Source organism: Hoplias malabaricus, chromosome 17 (assembly GCF_029633855.1).
Source record: "Hoplias malabaricus isolate fHopMal1 chromosome 17, fHopMal1.hap1, whole genome shotgun sequence".
Classification (NCBI taxonomy): Eukaryota; Metazoa; Chordata; class Actinopteri; order Characiformes; family Erythrinidae; genus Hoplias; species Hoplias malabaricus.
In genome coordinates, this window is record NC_089816.1 from 20,659,986 (window position 1) to 20,676,055 (window position 16,070).

Below are 16,070 nucleotides of genomic sequence, written 5' to 3' on the forward strand. Positions count from 1 at the left end.
TTATTGAGATTGGACGAGTGCTCGAATGCTGTCAGGAGATGAACTCCAGATGAACTCTACAGAATGTGCTTTGACATTTAGAGACAAGCAGAGTGGGAGCTGTCAGAAGAAACTGGCCTAATGTGCCCTTAAAACCCTTAAAAACCTTTAAAAACCCTTAAAAACCTTTAAAAACTTTGCCTAGCATCATTTGAAATGTCCTCAGTTATGAATGTGGACAGAAAATGCCCCCTACGGTAAAATAGCCACCCCCATGAAAAAAAATAAAATGAAAAAAAGTTATTTTAGCAAAGGTTTGCATCCAGAAGCTGCAAATTTGTCCACTATTTTTATTTCCTGAGTAACGACATCCACAGCTAAGCTCCAAATGGGGGTCAATGGGCAGCGAATGGTGCGCTGTGGAGGTGGACATTTGATTTTATTATTAAACCCAACTCAGCTGCTGAAATTTTTTTGTGGTTCTTCCTCGATATGTTGTAAAAAAGGACTGTGCCTTTTAACACAGACCCAGTTTCTATTTTAAATAAGCTCTTATCTATTAATAAAACTATTTACATCACTGCTGTAGCCTTTAGTTTGACAAGAAAAGAATATAGCTTTTAGTGACACACTACAGTGACAGGAAATAAAGTGACATACCAAAAGCTCCAATTACACATGCTGATCATTTTAATGTGGCCAGTGGGGACATGCACAGGAGATGAGGACACAAGTCGGTGATTCAGGCTCAAGTGTTATGCTTTTATAGGAACACTAGGTAGCATTTATACCTTAGAAGTACAGCTTTAAAATCATTGTGAGCTGTAATAGGGAGAACAGAGCCTCTGTCGTTGCTACTCTGGGCTCAGTGCTGCAGATACAGCACTACGTAACTTCAGGAGGAGGGTAGGTGGCTCCAGTTTGCAGTTACAGATTGCTGTAACCCTGCTTCAGACAGGGTACATGTGTTTCTTCATCCTAAACATGTTCACCACTGGAGATTCTTAGCAACATAGCCCTGAAGATCATACAACTATGCAAGCCCTCCCACCACAAAAAGGCCCTTGTTGTCTCAGGAAGGGTTTTTAAAAGAAGTAAGTAATCTGATAAGGATCATCTGATAAGGATGTCCCCTGGTTGACTCCTTTTGAGGTATAACAAGCTTGGCATACAGGCAGAGGCCCTGAGGTAGAGCGAGGAACCGCTGGAGGGATGATATCTCCTGGCTGGTCTGGGAATGCCCGGGGATCCCTCAGGAAGTGGCTGGAGGAAGTGGCTGGGGAGAGGGACGCCTGGGCTCCTTTGCTCTGCCTATTGCCAGGCACCTGAATCTGGAGCAAGCAGAAAAGAAGATGAGAGATTAAATGAGATGAGATGAGAACGTGCCTGTGGCTATAATCAGAATATTAAACTAGAATTTTGTACAAAGGACTCAAGACTGAGCGTCTCACACACCCCAGCTCTGGAGGCAGGTTCCAACAAGTAAAAAAGAGGCCAAAATAGAAGTTCCCAGAGAAACTCAGATATAGCAGCGATGTCTGAAGAGAGTATGAAGAGACTTTCCCGACTGGATGAAGAGACGCATGTCAGTGTTTTTTATCTTTTATTTTTTCCCGTAGTCAGCCGACAGGGTGGAAATTCATTAGGGAGCATGACATTAACCTCTGTGGGCTCCATCACTTTGTGACGAGACGTGTCACTCCATGGCAATGACATGTTGATTATGCCATTAGACACCACCATTGCACTTTGACTCAAGGCTGACTCAATGCCAAAGGCGTCCGCGGGCAGCTAGTTGCGTCGGATAAGGGTCATTCGCATGACAGGCCGTAAGACATAAAAAACAAGAAAGAGATCTCCTCCTTCAATATCTCTGCAGTATCTTCTTAATATCTGTGCAGTGTCACTTTTACTTTCTCTCTCTTTATCTCTTTACTGTCTCCTGAACATCTCTGTAGTCTCTTCTAAACATCTTGTTAGTGTTTTTTTTTAATGTCTTCTTAACATCTCTGTTGTTTCTTTGTAGTTATCATCTCTTTACTGTCTCCTTAACATCTCCTTATTGTTTCTTTAGTTGCTCTTTTTTCTCTGTAATGTGTTGTTTTATCTCTGTAGTGTCTCCTTAAGGTCTGTAGTGTCTCCTTAATATCTGTGCAGTGTCTCTTTATCATCTCTTTACTGTCTCCTTAACATCTCAGTAATATCTCCTTATTGTCTCTGTAGTTGCTCTTTTATCTCTGTAGTGTCTTGTTTCTGTCTCGGTAGTGTTTCATTAATCTCTTGGTCTCTGTAGTTCCTTCTTAGTTCCTCTTTAATATCTCTGTAGTGTCTCCTCTATATCTCTGTAGCTGCCCCTAATATCTCTTTAGTTTCTCCTAGACAACATTGAGGTCAGATGGAGAGATAGAGGCTGTACCTTGTCTCTCCCGCTGCTCAGATATTTCTCTTGAGTGGAATTGGCTCCCCCTGAGTTTAAGTGTCTCAGTGATGTCTCATGCTGGGTTCAGTGCTGAAACAATAACACTCCTGTTTTGATGTTGTGAAAACTGTTATAGTTTATAAATGTCTCTTTTTGTCTGATGCTACTTCTCCTGAGAATCCCCATCCTTGGAGCAACATCTCAAAGTGTTCCTGTGGGAGGAGGACAACTGCAGCAGAATGAGGTTAAGCAGGGTTGGTGAGGGTTTGTGAGGCTTTAATAGCCATGCTGCATTGAATATATTCAGTAACTCAATGCCACTGCGTACTTCCCAGAGTCCTCCTGGGTCCAGAAGTCTCCCTTGCTGTTGTGTGACCAGGGCTTGTGCCACACTCTGTGTCACTTCATGTAATAAATAGCTGGCAGCAGCCTGTGGAGGCGTGGTGGGAGGCTGGAGTATCTGTTGTCACTTTGGCTTAGTCGATGCAGAATGATATGAGCTTCATTTGCATTAATGCAGAGACTAAATGGGATTAAAGCTGCTCCAGATGTTCCTGATAGAGCAGATGTGGAGATGTGGTGCATTTGAACTCATTGCTTTCTGAGACTGTGGTCATTACTTGAAAGGTTTCTCTTAGTGCTCTAATGCACTAATTTAGAGGCTCATTCTCAAACTAAGATTGAGCTTAAAGAGAACATAGTCTCCCTCTTCTCCATAGTGGAACACAGTTCAGTTTCTTAATGAAATGTTTGTGACCTGCTTTGGTCCAAACCCCACAGCAGTGTTCTCCCCCTGTGTAAACAGCCCTGTTCAGAACGCCCGCTTTCAGCACGTGTTCCTTTAAATAATGAGCCGCTCGCTGTTCACCCCGACACCGAGCGCACAGCAGTGAGGACAGAGGAGTAGAAGCTCTGGTTTTTAGCCGTTTCACTCGGTTCTCTTTCTTCTTCGTTCTCATTTTCTCCATTTTTACAATTTTACGTTGTGTCTGTTTTGCTGAATTTAAAACTTGTCTTTGTTCTCTCACATAAACGCGGGTCCAGTGCTGTGATTGGACAGACCCAGATGAGGGGGCGGTGCAAATCAAAAGTCTCTGCACTTGACGCCTGAAGCAGAGCAGAATCTGTTGCTTTATTTGCAAAAGCTGTTGGTTGCAAATAAAACACGTAATTTTCAAGCCATTGAATCAGCTGAGAAAACCATGATCATAGTTTCATCCAATAGCTGTGTCTCTGACATCAAAGAAACCCAGTTTGCAAAAATGGCTCAGTGGAGGAAAATCCATGTGTCTTGTCTTTTAAGATAAACAGTGGACGGTGGATTTGCTTCTGGTGAAGTGAGGAAATCCAGTGTGCTTCGTTTGTAAAGAAACCCTCAATGTCCTCCAGACAAGCAACACTGAAAACACCCCAGCACCAGACACACAGATTATGCCTCTCTACAGGGAGCGGTATGAGCAGAGGAAATGAAGGTGCTCGGGAATAATTTGACTGCACAGCGAGCCTCTTTCCAGAGAGTTAAACGGAGCCAGACAGCATGACAGAGGCAAGTGTGGGGTGAGGGAACTGATCACTGAAAGATGGAGGCAGGCCAGTGTGTGAAGGAACATAAGGTCCATATACTGACTGGTACCAGGCTGTGGGCCATTTGGTTCCAGGCTGTAACCACTTCCAAATACTGTATGGGAATCAATAACAGCATTATCTTTTACATACATCTCATATCAGCTCAGTGTTCTCTTTATTTTTCATTTGTCTTATGTCTCGTATTTGTTCTGATGTGAAATTTTATGATAATACAATGTCACACCCTTCCAATCCAGCACTGAAAAGCACTTGAGGAAGGCATCTAACCCACACAGATTCCCTGGTGCTGAGAGTGTGTGTCTCTTTACTGCCCCTAATCACAAATGTATAGGTGTGTGTGTGTTTTTATGGCCATGGATGGATTAAATTCAGAGGTCAAATTTCATTGCACTGCTGAACAATGATAATAAAAAGCCCATTTCTTGTTTGATGTGAATCTCTTGAGCTTTTAAAGAGCACAATCTGAGCAACCATTTCAGCAAAGCGAGCTGAGATTTTGTAGGAAAAAGACGTTCTAGATGGTTCTAGCCAAACCGATAGGTTCAGGTTCTGTTGTCCAAGGTCGGTTTTTGTCAGAGAGCCTTGATGTGTCGCCACTTTGTCTTGAGGGCAGAAACCGCACTTTTCCTCGCTGTTTTTTTCTGTCGAGTCAAAACTGGATTTTCTCCACTGTCGTCTTCAGGCCTGAGCACTCATCTGCATCTCCACTCTCTCAGACTCCAGGAATAAACTTCCACGCCTCAGACTCGAATCCACAACAACCTTCTCAGCCTCTTGGTCTATGGAGCTCCAGAGGAACAAGGTCTTGCACAGTGGATGACCAAAAAAGTTCCTGGAAGTTTTACATATTTAACAGATTGTCAGTGTCATATCGTAAAACAAAAAACATTCCAACAGACCAATACAAATCTCCAAAATTACTTGTGTAAAGTTATTATTTTAGAGATATATTATCTCCTTTGAAATGCAGGATATTAATTGGAGTTTTGCCGTGGTATCTGTATCTGTTCATTAAAGAATGGAACATTGCTGTGGGGAGATTTGGTTGCACTCAGTAAGAAATAGTGAAGTCAGGTACGGATGCTGGATGATCCCAAATCATCCCAAAGGTATTAGACAGGGTATTGGATGGAGATCCTTCACTGCAGAGAGCAGCGTCCAGGGCTCTTGTGGTTTTATACCCCTTCTACTGAAGCTTGGCATGGAGCATGGCTCATGTGCAACATCCCATTTCTTCTTCTGTTCACCTTAAAGCAGCTAAATGAATCTTGTATAAGGAGGGTCCCAAATATATTAGGACACACAGCTTCTGAGCCTTCCCTATGAGAGGAGCGCCTAATGTGGTGTGTTGCTGCACAAGTGCTCTTATTCCATGTCGGAGGTGTGGGCCTGAGCTCTGCGGAAGCATTATGCAATGACACCTGGGAAAACTGTGCGATCCATTTTTCATGGCAGGGGAAAGCGGCTGGCAGGTTCAGGAGTGTGTGCGTGTGTGCATGTGTGTGTGTGTCTTCCATGGGACAGGAGGTTACTGCATCAATAGCCTTGAATTCCAGGCAATGCAATATCGTCCAGATTCCTAGAACCATTTGTGGGATCTGCTGTCCCTCTGGAAGAACGTGTTTCTTATTATTTGTTTATTTCTCTTGCAAATCACAGCTGCAGATGGTAAGATTAAAAGAACAAGAGCTATACAGTGATACGTGTTTGGCGCGGGCTTTAGGACATATCCACTTGGTTGTAGCAAAATGTGGTCTAAGCCCAAAGGCTTTTAGAACAAACCCACACTTCACAGCTTTTAAAACTCATCCTTGCACACTTTCTGTATGAAAAGTAACGCAGCCAGTTTGAACAATGCAAACACAGCAGCCCACATACTTCCAAGCTGCTTTTACTTTGGCATGGATTTTAAGGCATGCATCCACTAGAGGGTGCAATTCAGAGTGAAAGGATTCTGACAAGAACAAATGTTGAGGAGGCGGTGATCTGTAAGGTTGTTAAAAACATCACTACATGTGGACTGAGAAAAACTGGCTATGTATGTTTGTTTTGAATGGAATTTAAATATAAGTACCATGGTCTCTGACTTTTGCACAGTACAGCTTTTTAAAATTTTAAACAATGAAAACTTTCTCGTAGAACTGGTTTCTAACAAACTTCCTCACCCCTTCACTCACTCACTCACTTACTCACATATCGTTGCTGCCGATTAAAAATCTCCATTTCTAGTTTTCACTTTTTTACACATGTTCAATTTGGCCTTTAATTTCTGTCTGTTTATAGTAGCTAATATCAAAATGTCCGTGCTAAAGTTAACGACAGATCTCACATTTACTCACGTGAAATATTAGAACAACGACGCTATATTTAATCACAACAAGGGTTAAATAAGCTGATTTGGATCAAGTTTAGTAACGACAGACTCTGCTTTTGCTAAAACATGGATTCATAGCGGCAGTGTTGGACATGGCCTATTGGAATACTCTAAAAGAAATCAGCATCGACAACAATTTGCTGTCTACAACACACAAGTCCATTTAACATGGAAAATTTTTGGACATTTTTGGATATTTTTACATTTTTGAGCTGTAATGGGTATAAATCACATTATCTGCAGCTTATTTTTACTGTTACCCTCAGAGAAATACAGTCTTTTCCTTTTTCTGAAAAGTTAGGTATTTGAAGATATGTGTTTTTAATTGGACAGTTATGATAAATATTTAATTACATACCTCCGTATTCACAGACATATTAACTTAGATTCATATATACTGTCATTCATTATATCACTAATGTCTTACACATACACACTCTATAAGAACCCATTTACTTACTCACTTACTCACATACATACTCACTCACTTTCTCATTAACATACTCACTCACATTCAGCCACTGCTCCACAAGAGGGAGCTATTCAGTGCTTCACTTCAAAAACTTTGTGTCCTTGATAAGACCATGTCTGGAAGTTGGTAAAGATTCATTGTGATTTTCCTGAAAGATCTAAACTCATTTCCAAGCGAAGTTTTAAACAATCCAAGTTCTGTCCTAGTGAAACTGAAGGTCTGTAAAACAGATCAAAGGGCCACAGCTTTAGGGTTCGACTGGAGCTAATTTCTCTTCACTAAGCTCCTAAATTGTGTTAGGCTTGAAAGAGTTTTATGGGACATTCAGTCAAACTAACCGAACGGCTGGAAGTGTTAACAAAGTTAACAAAGCACCAATTTGTCTTTTTTCTCGGGCCGTTGGGAGCAGATTTGCCTGAGGACAGATTCCCTCTCTTGTCCTTAATTTCCTCTGCAACTAGTGTCTCACTGAGACTCAATTAGATGTGATGTGGGAGTGATCAAAAGCGTATTGTTGCTCTGCTATAAGTCAAACTACTCACCAGTGGGACTCGTTTACAGGCCGCCTTAAAACAAGCAATCAATACAAGCGGATATTTAATGTTATACAACAGTTGGCTATGAAATGTGATTGAGAACTGTGTGTTATTTCCACTCTAGCTGTGTCATTACACTGGGCACAGGTTTCTAAAAACTCGTGTTATACAGCAGCTAACTGCTGTTAACTTTCTATTGTAGATACATGACACAACAGCTGCGCTTCAGCCAGTTTGATCAGTCTGAAACTCAACACTAAAATTCAAAAGGGACTCCTCTGGCAAAGGAAACTCCTAACTGTGAGGACAGGGAGGCCTTGCCCTTACATTTAGGATTAACTTATCATATAATAATAATAATAATAATAATAATAAAACTTATCATATTATAATGAGGATAGACAAAGTAGAAACAGAGACTTCATAATAAAAAAAACATTTGCCCATGCAAAAATTGGTACGGGACAGGTGCTGCATTTATTTGAATATTTTTTTTTATTATTTTTTCTTTTACAAAGAAAGGAAAAAAATGCTCAATAGAGTAATATAGGGAGGTGGGGGTTGAACTTTCTGAAAGTGAAAAGGACACTAGAGACATAGAGAGAAATGATATGAAACACAGGCACATTAAACATTGTTTAATGGGGCTTACAAAGGCAAAACAGAACAAAACAATCACAATGTAGATTGACCATAAAGAAAATGTTTCTTGGGATTGAAGTGGCCTGGATTTGTGCTTTGACCACACACAATCTGTACGCTAAAGCAGGGACAAGCCCCAGAACTATAGAAACACTTCTTTCATCTATATACAGTCAACACATTTTTCTGCACAATTTTCAAAGTGACTTTTTGTGACTGTTTTCTTTGCTTTTTGAAAGTGAAGGATCGAATAAACTTTCTGTCAGAACACTGTGAAATAGAGGTTTTGGAGGAAGCTCATGGTTTAGATCAGGGCTCTCAAGTCTCACACATCGAGCGTGAGACACACATTTCAGCATACGCTCACACACCACACATGGCATTTCTCACACTGAGAAATGATTAACTTCGCTGCACAGAAATGAATCCTACTCTGCACTCCTACAGCTGTGTTGAAGTAGCAATCTATCGACCAATCAACACACCTCCACCCCACCTGGTCAACAGATAATCCCTCCATCCGCTCCCCCAACCACCAATCTCATTTCAAACTAACTCGAAAACTTGAGAGCCCTGGTTTAGATGGTTCTAGGCAATGCTATTGTCTCAATTGTCTCTTTAAAAACTTGGTCTTCAAAATGGATTAGGAAATAATATTTTAATAATTATTTCATATTAAATAAATATTTCAGAAACATGTATCTGAAATTCTCACAATATACTCAGCATGCACCAGCACTGAATTACCGATTAATATAATACTCTTACACCAGATACGAGCTATAAACGTGCGTAAGAGATAAATCGCACTATTAAAAAAGTTGGAGCTGACGTTTTTGTTTTTCACTAACTTTTTTTTCCCTCCACAATTCTAAATGTAGAGGAACAGCACTGTTCTGCTGATGTTTGAAAGGTGTGGAGTAGACAGGCTTTTTAGTAAAGTCTCTTCCCTTCAGATAACGCAGCTCACAGGAGGAAATGGCTCGTCTTTCCGCCGTTCGCTGGTTTTTTGAACCAAGCCGCGACTCGGCGCTGTGGGATAATTGGAGTTGCCGAGGTTTTCTTTTCTTTTTTTTTTCCGACGATCCTCAGTAAGCCATTTGAGTCTGACCTGAATAAAGCTTCCTGGGATCAAAGTGGCCCTTGCTTCGTGCTTTAACTGCACACATCCAGTACAATAGGAGCAGGGCCAAGCCCCCGAACAATAGAAATACCCCTTTCATCTATATATAGTTAGACAATTTTCTGCACAATTTTCAGAGTGAAAGTTTGTGACAGGTTTCTTTCCTTTTTTGCACACATTTGCACACCTACCAAGCTCTGACCTCAGAGCCAAGAAAAGACCAGTGACCAGGGACCTTTCACTGAGATTACTCTGTTTTTGCTCTCTGATGGAGCACAGGTGAAACCTAAGCTGATCCGTCTGGGAGTGAAGGGTGGGAGAAGTCATTTTTACCTCCAAAGTTTAACAAACAGCATTTATGAAAGAATTGATTTTTCTCTCTCTAAGAAAAACTCACATGAAATGAAAAATCAAGTGGCTTTGTCATGCCTGAATGAACAGCATATAGTTCATGGTGTGGGTATTCCTCCGTGTGACTGTCTGTGAGGAGTGTGGTGTGTTCTCCCTGTGTCTGCGTGGGTTTCCTCCGGGTGACTGTCTGTGAGGAGTGTGATGTATTCTCCCTGTGTCTGCATGGGTTTCCTCCGGGTGACTCTCTGTGAGGAGTGTGGTGTGTTCTCTCTGTGTCTGCGTGGGTTTACTCCGGGTGCTCCGGTTTCCTCCCACACTCCAAAAACACACATTGGTAGGTGGATTGGAGACTCAAAAGTGTCCATAAGTGTGACTGTGTATCACCCTGCGAAGGACTGTTGCCCAGTGATTCCGGGTAGGATCCACTGCAACCCTGAACTGGACTAGTGTTTACAGACAATAAATGAATGAAAAAAGATTTAGTACAGAGTCTATGACCACTAGGTGTCAGTGTTATGATTTCATAACCTTTCATAAAGTGAAGAAGAATAAATTGGAGAAAATACTGCGTTTGGGTGCTCATCGGATGGTTGTATATACCAGAAGGTTAAGTAGAAAATATTATTTCACTGCTTTCAGGCGCTTGGCTGAAGATCCACCCACTGTACACATTTATCATTAGATAACAACTAAATGGTTTTTGAGTAATAACACATCTCATCATAACATTGGATATTTATTTACAGAAAAAAACACATAATGAATCCAGGGGAAGAGATAAAACGTTGTGATATATACGTCACATCTCGTAAACTTCATCTAGAATCCCAAGTTTACCAGTGGTAAATACGACTTTGTCTGGCATTCAGGTGCAATTTACAAGTCGGAAAAATGAAAGTTCCCAGTTTCCGAGATCACGCAAATGCAGCAAAAAAAAACTGACTGCTCCTTTTAAAAGATTAGTTTGTGAGTTAGTTAGCAATGTTCAGAAATTTGTAGACACGCATTAAAGTTCCAATAATTTTAGGCTTTGTAAGTGTTCAATGAAATGCCTGTTATTCCCAAGCTCCAAAGAGTTCAATACAAGAGTGACACAGAAACTAAAAGTTCTTGAAGGTTCCTGAAGTGTACTATGTATACAGTGTCTCAGTGTTTCTGCTTTCTGCACTTTATTTCACTTATATTACTCATATTGTGAACTGTGACCACTGTCTCTCCTCTGAGTTTTTATTGTTTATCGTTTATTGTTATTGTCTTGTGTTTGTCACACGTGTTTGCACTCGTGCACTTCATGTAGTCTTGTGTGAGTTGTTTTATGAGGCTCATTGGTCCTGAAGGAATGCTGTTTCTCTGACTGTGTACTGTACGCTGTATATAGTGGAAATTAAACTAAAACTCACTTGAACCTGAGGCTCACTACCACTTAAAAGTATGAAGATCCAGAATTGTCCCTATAGTCATACACCAGCCCTAATATACCTTCATGGTTGAACATGTTCTGGTTTGCAGGAGTATATCCCAGAGTAAGAGTAACTGTGTGACATTTAGGAATGCACTGATAAAAGTCACTGTATTCTTATTCCAGGTCATTTATCAGGGAGACAGAGAATCATTCGCAGCTCAAAGTGCAAAGTGTCTGCAATAAAACAGCTCAATATTCAAAGAGAGCCTGAATGTGATATCCACCCTCTACTTCTTTCCAGAAGAGATTCTAAATGCAGTTGGCCTCTTGCATGTGTATGGTACATATTCAGTTATGAAGAATAGTGGAATATACCTGCTGCACCTTTTAAGATGGAATGGGAGATTCTATTAAAAAACTTAGGCCCCATAATGTATCTATTGTAGAGTTTAAGGTCGAGTGTGTAGTTATTTTAAGGAACTTAGGCTCAATAATGTAATTCTTGGATGATATAAGGCACCTGGGAATTTCATTTCAGCAAAAAACGATAATGACTAACATGGGCACAATATTTTATATTTGGATTCCTTCAAAACATCATCATTCAGATGATCCAGTGACGTTGGGGGAATAAAGAGTGAGAAATCATTGGGATCTCTTTACTACTGGACAGTAACGTTCAAAAATCCCATTCAGTTTTTCAGAGAAATCCAACCTAGATATTTTTTAGGGCATAACACTGACTACAAAATAACAACACGACTTCAGTGCTCTATGGAGGTGCTCTGGGGCAGAGTTACTCATCTCCTCTCTAATTTTCCTCCCTGCTAGCCGTGCTAATGGCCTGAAATTCGCTGTGTGCTAAAAGAGAGTCTCCCTTGGCCAGCAGCTCTCCAACACCTCATCCCTCAGCAAATGGAGAGAGAGAGCAAGAGAGAGAGAGAGAGAGAGAGAGGGTTCATGTGCCCTCTCGCTCACCAGCTCCCCCGCCAGCCTCTCTCCCTCTCTCCACGGCAGAGGGGGCTGATGGGTAATGGGGGCATTGGCACTTGGCATAATTGTAGGCTTCTGATGATGAAGCTCAACACTGAGCTGTTTTCATATGACCGTGTTCTATCAAACGCCCCAGTGGAGAGCTTAAAGGGCCCATATCCTACATTTCACTGCTTTTTCTACACTTTATTTTCCCTTCTGCTCTCATCTGTGGGAGATTATTTAGCAAAACAACATTAATTTTTGCATGACCACTTCCCAACCTCTTTTTGTTCTTTAAACAGACTCTTATATGCAAATGAGCTCAGTTATAGCTGCCCTGTGCCTTAATTAAAAACAACAGATTGAAACAGGTGATTAGCTGTGTTTGTGACATCACAAATCCAATTGAACACAGACAGTATGTGCATACTTTCAATATATGGAGTTTATAATCTTGTGAATGAAACTGTAACAGTGTTTTACGTGCTAAATATCTTCTGTACAATTTGTACTTTAAAATAAACTAAGACAAATCAGTTGTCCATGGTATAGATCCATTAACTAAGCCGTAAGGTCTTGCAGATTTGGGAAACTGAAGACTTTGATATGTCCATGACTGTATCAAAGCACACACACACACACACACACACACACACAGGCACAAATGACAAATGTTATTGTTTCTAATGAGTCTGACAAGTGTAGCTATTTTAAATAGAAGAAAGAAATAGACCCCTTTTATGAAATGTAATATCATTCAAAGCAGTGGAGTGTCCAGGACTTATTTTTATGCTAATATCTTTGTACCAATCTGGAAATTTCATAATCGCCCACTGAAATTCAAGTGCCTGCAAATGTTAGAGGGCTTTTCATAAAAAATAAGTCATTGAATTTCATTATTCTGACATCCTTAAATAACTTTGTTCTGCTGCCTATTTTTCAGCCGATTCACATTCTCAGCTCTTCATTAATAATGAGGAAGGTTCTCAGATGATTAGGACAGTTCTGTGGTCAGCGCGGCGATTTTAGGGTGATTTCTCCTCCTAGTCGAGGAGCTAAATTGTCAAAGGTGGATTTTCCCAGCTCTTGGAGGTCACCCGCTGAGCACTGAACTGTTCAAATCGTTGTGAAAAAGGATGGTCATTTATTCCCACTGGGTCCCATCCTCTTCTAGACACCGTAAAATAAGACTGGAGGGAAAAAAAGGGTATAAACACACACACACACGCACACACACACATTCCAGCATCTCCAGTCGAGTTGCTAAGTGAGATTCCACCAAACACAGAACAGCAGGCCAGCTTCAAAACCTAAGCCACCATCGTTTAGCTGCTTGTTATGTGTCTGCCAACAGATTACACACTGAACTGAGGTCAGTGGAGATCACACAATGGCCTCTCAGTGGGAGGGCAGGGGATTTTTATGTGTTTGATTTATTTATTGACTTTTTTTGGTGCATTCAGATCCATCTCGGATCGGACTGCCGCTCTAAAGCACTGAGAGATTTCACTGCATTTACAAAAGAGCCACAAACCGGTCGACACAGAAACCCTTTCAGAGTCACAGCCTGGGGAGATTTCTAAGAGCCGTACAACAGAGCACTCACTCTTCCCCTTCCACTAGACCAGGTTCTCCCAGGGTTTATCTGTGGAACCACAACTTCAGAGAAAGGTGAAGTGTCAGACTATTTAAGGTGGAATCCCTGTCCAACATCAGTGCTCTGTTGCTTGTGCCTGGTGTGAACAGCTTTGTTGAATATAATGGAAGTTTACTGAAGTTTTCTTTACAGTTTTCTTTCTTTGGTTGATACATATTTTACAGCTGGTCTCTGCTGGGAGGTTACAGGCAAAAAAAAAGAAAACAGATTTCACTCCATCTAGTTTGCCTGTACCCTCACATCCTCAGCCAGCTGCTAAAACAATTAACAATCAGTATTTAATATGAGTAAAAAACAGGGATAAAATGACTACAAACCACCCCCTCTCAAAAACAAACAAACAAGCTCTACAGCCATTATATTCATCAATCTGTTTACACCAGACACAAGCAGCACTGATATTGATTCAGCCCCTTTCTTAAACACAGAGACTGCAACGCCTTGCTGTTATTGACAACAGAAAGAGATGAGAAGGTAATTCAGCAAGAGAGGAAGAGAGGAAGAGTGAATGGATGAGGGATACTGCAGGTGGTGTCACTGTCCCACAGCTGCAGGGTCTCGGTGTCCTGGGTGGGGCCCTCTCCTCGGGTCACTGTCTCTGAGGAGTGTGGTGTGTTCTCCCTGTACTTGTGTGGGTTTCCTCTGGGAGCTCGGGTCACCAAACACACTTGTTGGTAGGTGGAGTGGCTGTATGAATTTGTCCGTCCACAGGTGTGTGCGTGTGTGTGTGTCTGAGTGACTGAGTGTGGGCTGCCCTGCAATGATCAAGGACCATGCCCAGTGCTCCCAGATAGCCTTGGGACCCACTGAAACTTGATTTAAGAGGAAGCAGTTACAGAAGATGAATGAATTAATAAATAAATGAATGAATGTTATGGATACAGTGACCAAATCTGATTACAGTTTTTCTCAATTGCCAAGACACATTTCCTGAAACCATGCATCCATTTCTCCAAACTGTAAACACAAAACCCAATTCACACACTAAATTCACAAAACCTCTGACTCTTCCTGCAAAACCAAACTATTGCCTCAAAACAGTCCAAGCAGTGCTCAAAACCAAACAATGTTGTCAAATCAGGTCTTGAGTCAATCACAATGAATAACAGCACTGGACAGCCATTACACACAACACTGAAAAAAGGAAAACACAATGATCAGATCATGAAGCTGTAGAATAAATCTTGATTGTCCACAAAGGAACATATATATATATATATATATATATATATATATATATATATATATATATATATACACACAAATAAATACATTCTAACAGAAGTGCATAGAGTATTTACTCTAGTGCAGCATTATGTTGATGTGCTGGGTCAGGCCATAGGACTTCATCTACATCACAGGCCACATTCTCCCTGGCCAGACAGCATGGGAAATAACTCCTAGTATGCCAGATCCATCCACCCCTAGGTCATTACAGGCCAGTTCCAGTTCCACGGGTTGCCGGTCATAAACTTTCCAACACCATGAAGAGTAGAACTCCTCATTTGGGTTGAGGAAAGGGGAGTATAGTGGAAGAAATATACACAACATCTCAAAGACCTTAACACAATATCTCAAAGACCACTCATAAAAGCCTAAAGATGTTGAGTGTTGCATGGCCACGATGTGGCAGGATGGTGGAGAACTGATTGCTGATGGAAGCACATAACATGACCACGCTGGCCAGGGACTGCAACAATGGCTCATTGGCCAGTCACGTTCCTGCCTCTCCTCCTCCTTTTGGCAAGATTGAACCCAGCTTCATCCATATAAATATATTCATTTGGATGGTCTGAGGAATCCAGTTGAAACATTCTCTGCTGTATTTCACGCAGTATGATTACACTTGTCTTTACCAACATGTCAACAATGAGGGTCTCTTGGTGTGGGTTCAACATAGACGTCCTCCCCTGCGATGTGGCAGTCTTGCGATTCTACAAAAGAACATACTGTTACAAAATATTGCATGCAGCACTAAGCCTACAAATGTTTTAGGGAAATCATGTAATGAAAAACCTTTTTACAGATCTGTACTGAGTCATAGTGTAAACATACACGACATGAATAAAGCAATTACCTGTTTTCCTCGCTGAATGTTCAGAATATGGTGGACACGGTGAATCTACTCAGGTTGGGCTGAATTTGAAGTCCTGCTTCCCTCATAGTCAATCCATGGAGAAGAACATGGTCAATGATGGTTGTCTGTATTTCATCTGAAATTATCATTCTTCGTCTCGTCCCTCCTCTTCTTCCACATATTCCCCTTACTCTGACTCACTGTTTCTATCCATAGCAAAACCTCTATGACCGGGACCCTTATACAGGCTTATATTGGTTTCTTCACATCATTTGTCTCATGTGTGATCCGTTTAGAGTGGCTGTGTTTAAGTTGTGACACTGGTGCTTTATCTGAGTTTCACTTTTGCTACCTGTGCTTAACATTAGGTGTAATTAAGTGCAAAATGTGTTTTAGTGGGTGAAAATATGTTTGCAAATTGTGTCTTAATAGGTGAAAAGTGCTTAAGGTTCTGACAAAAGGGTGAACTTGTTGTG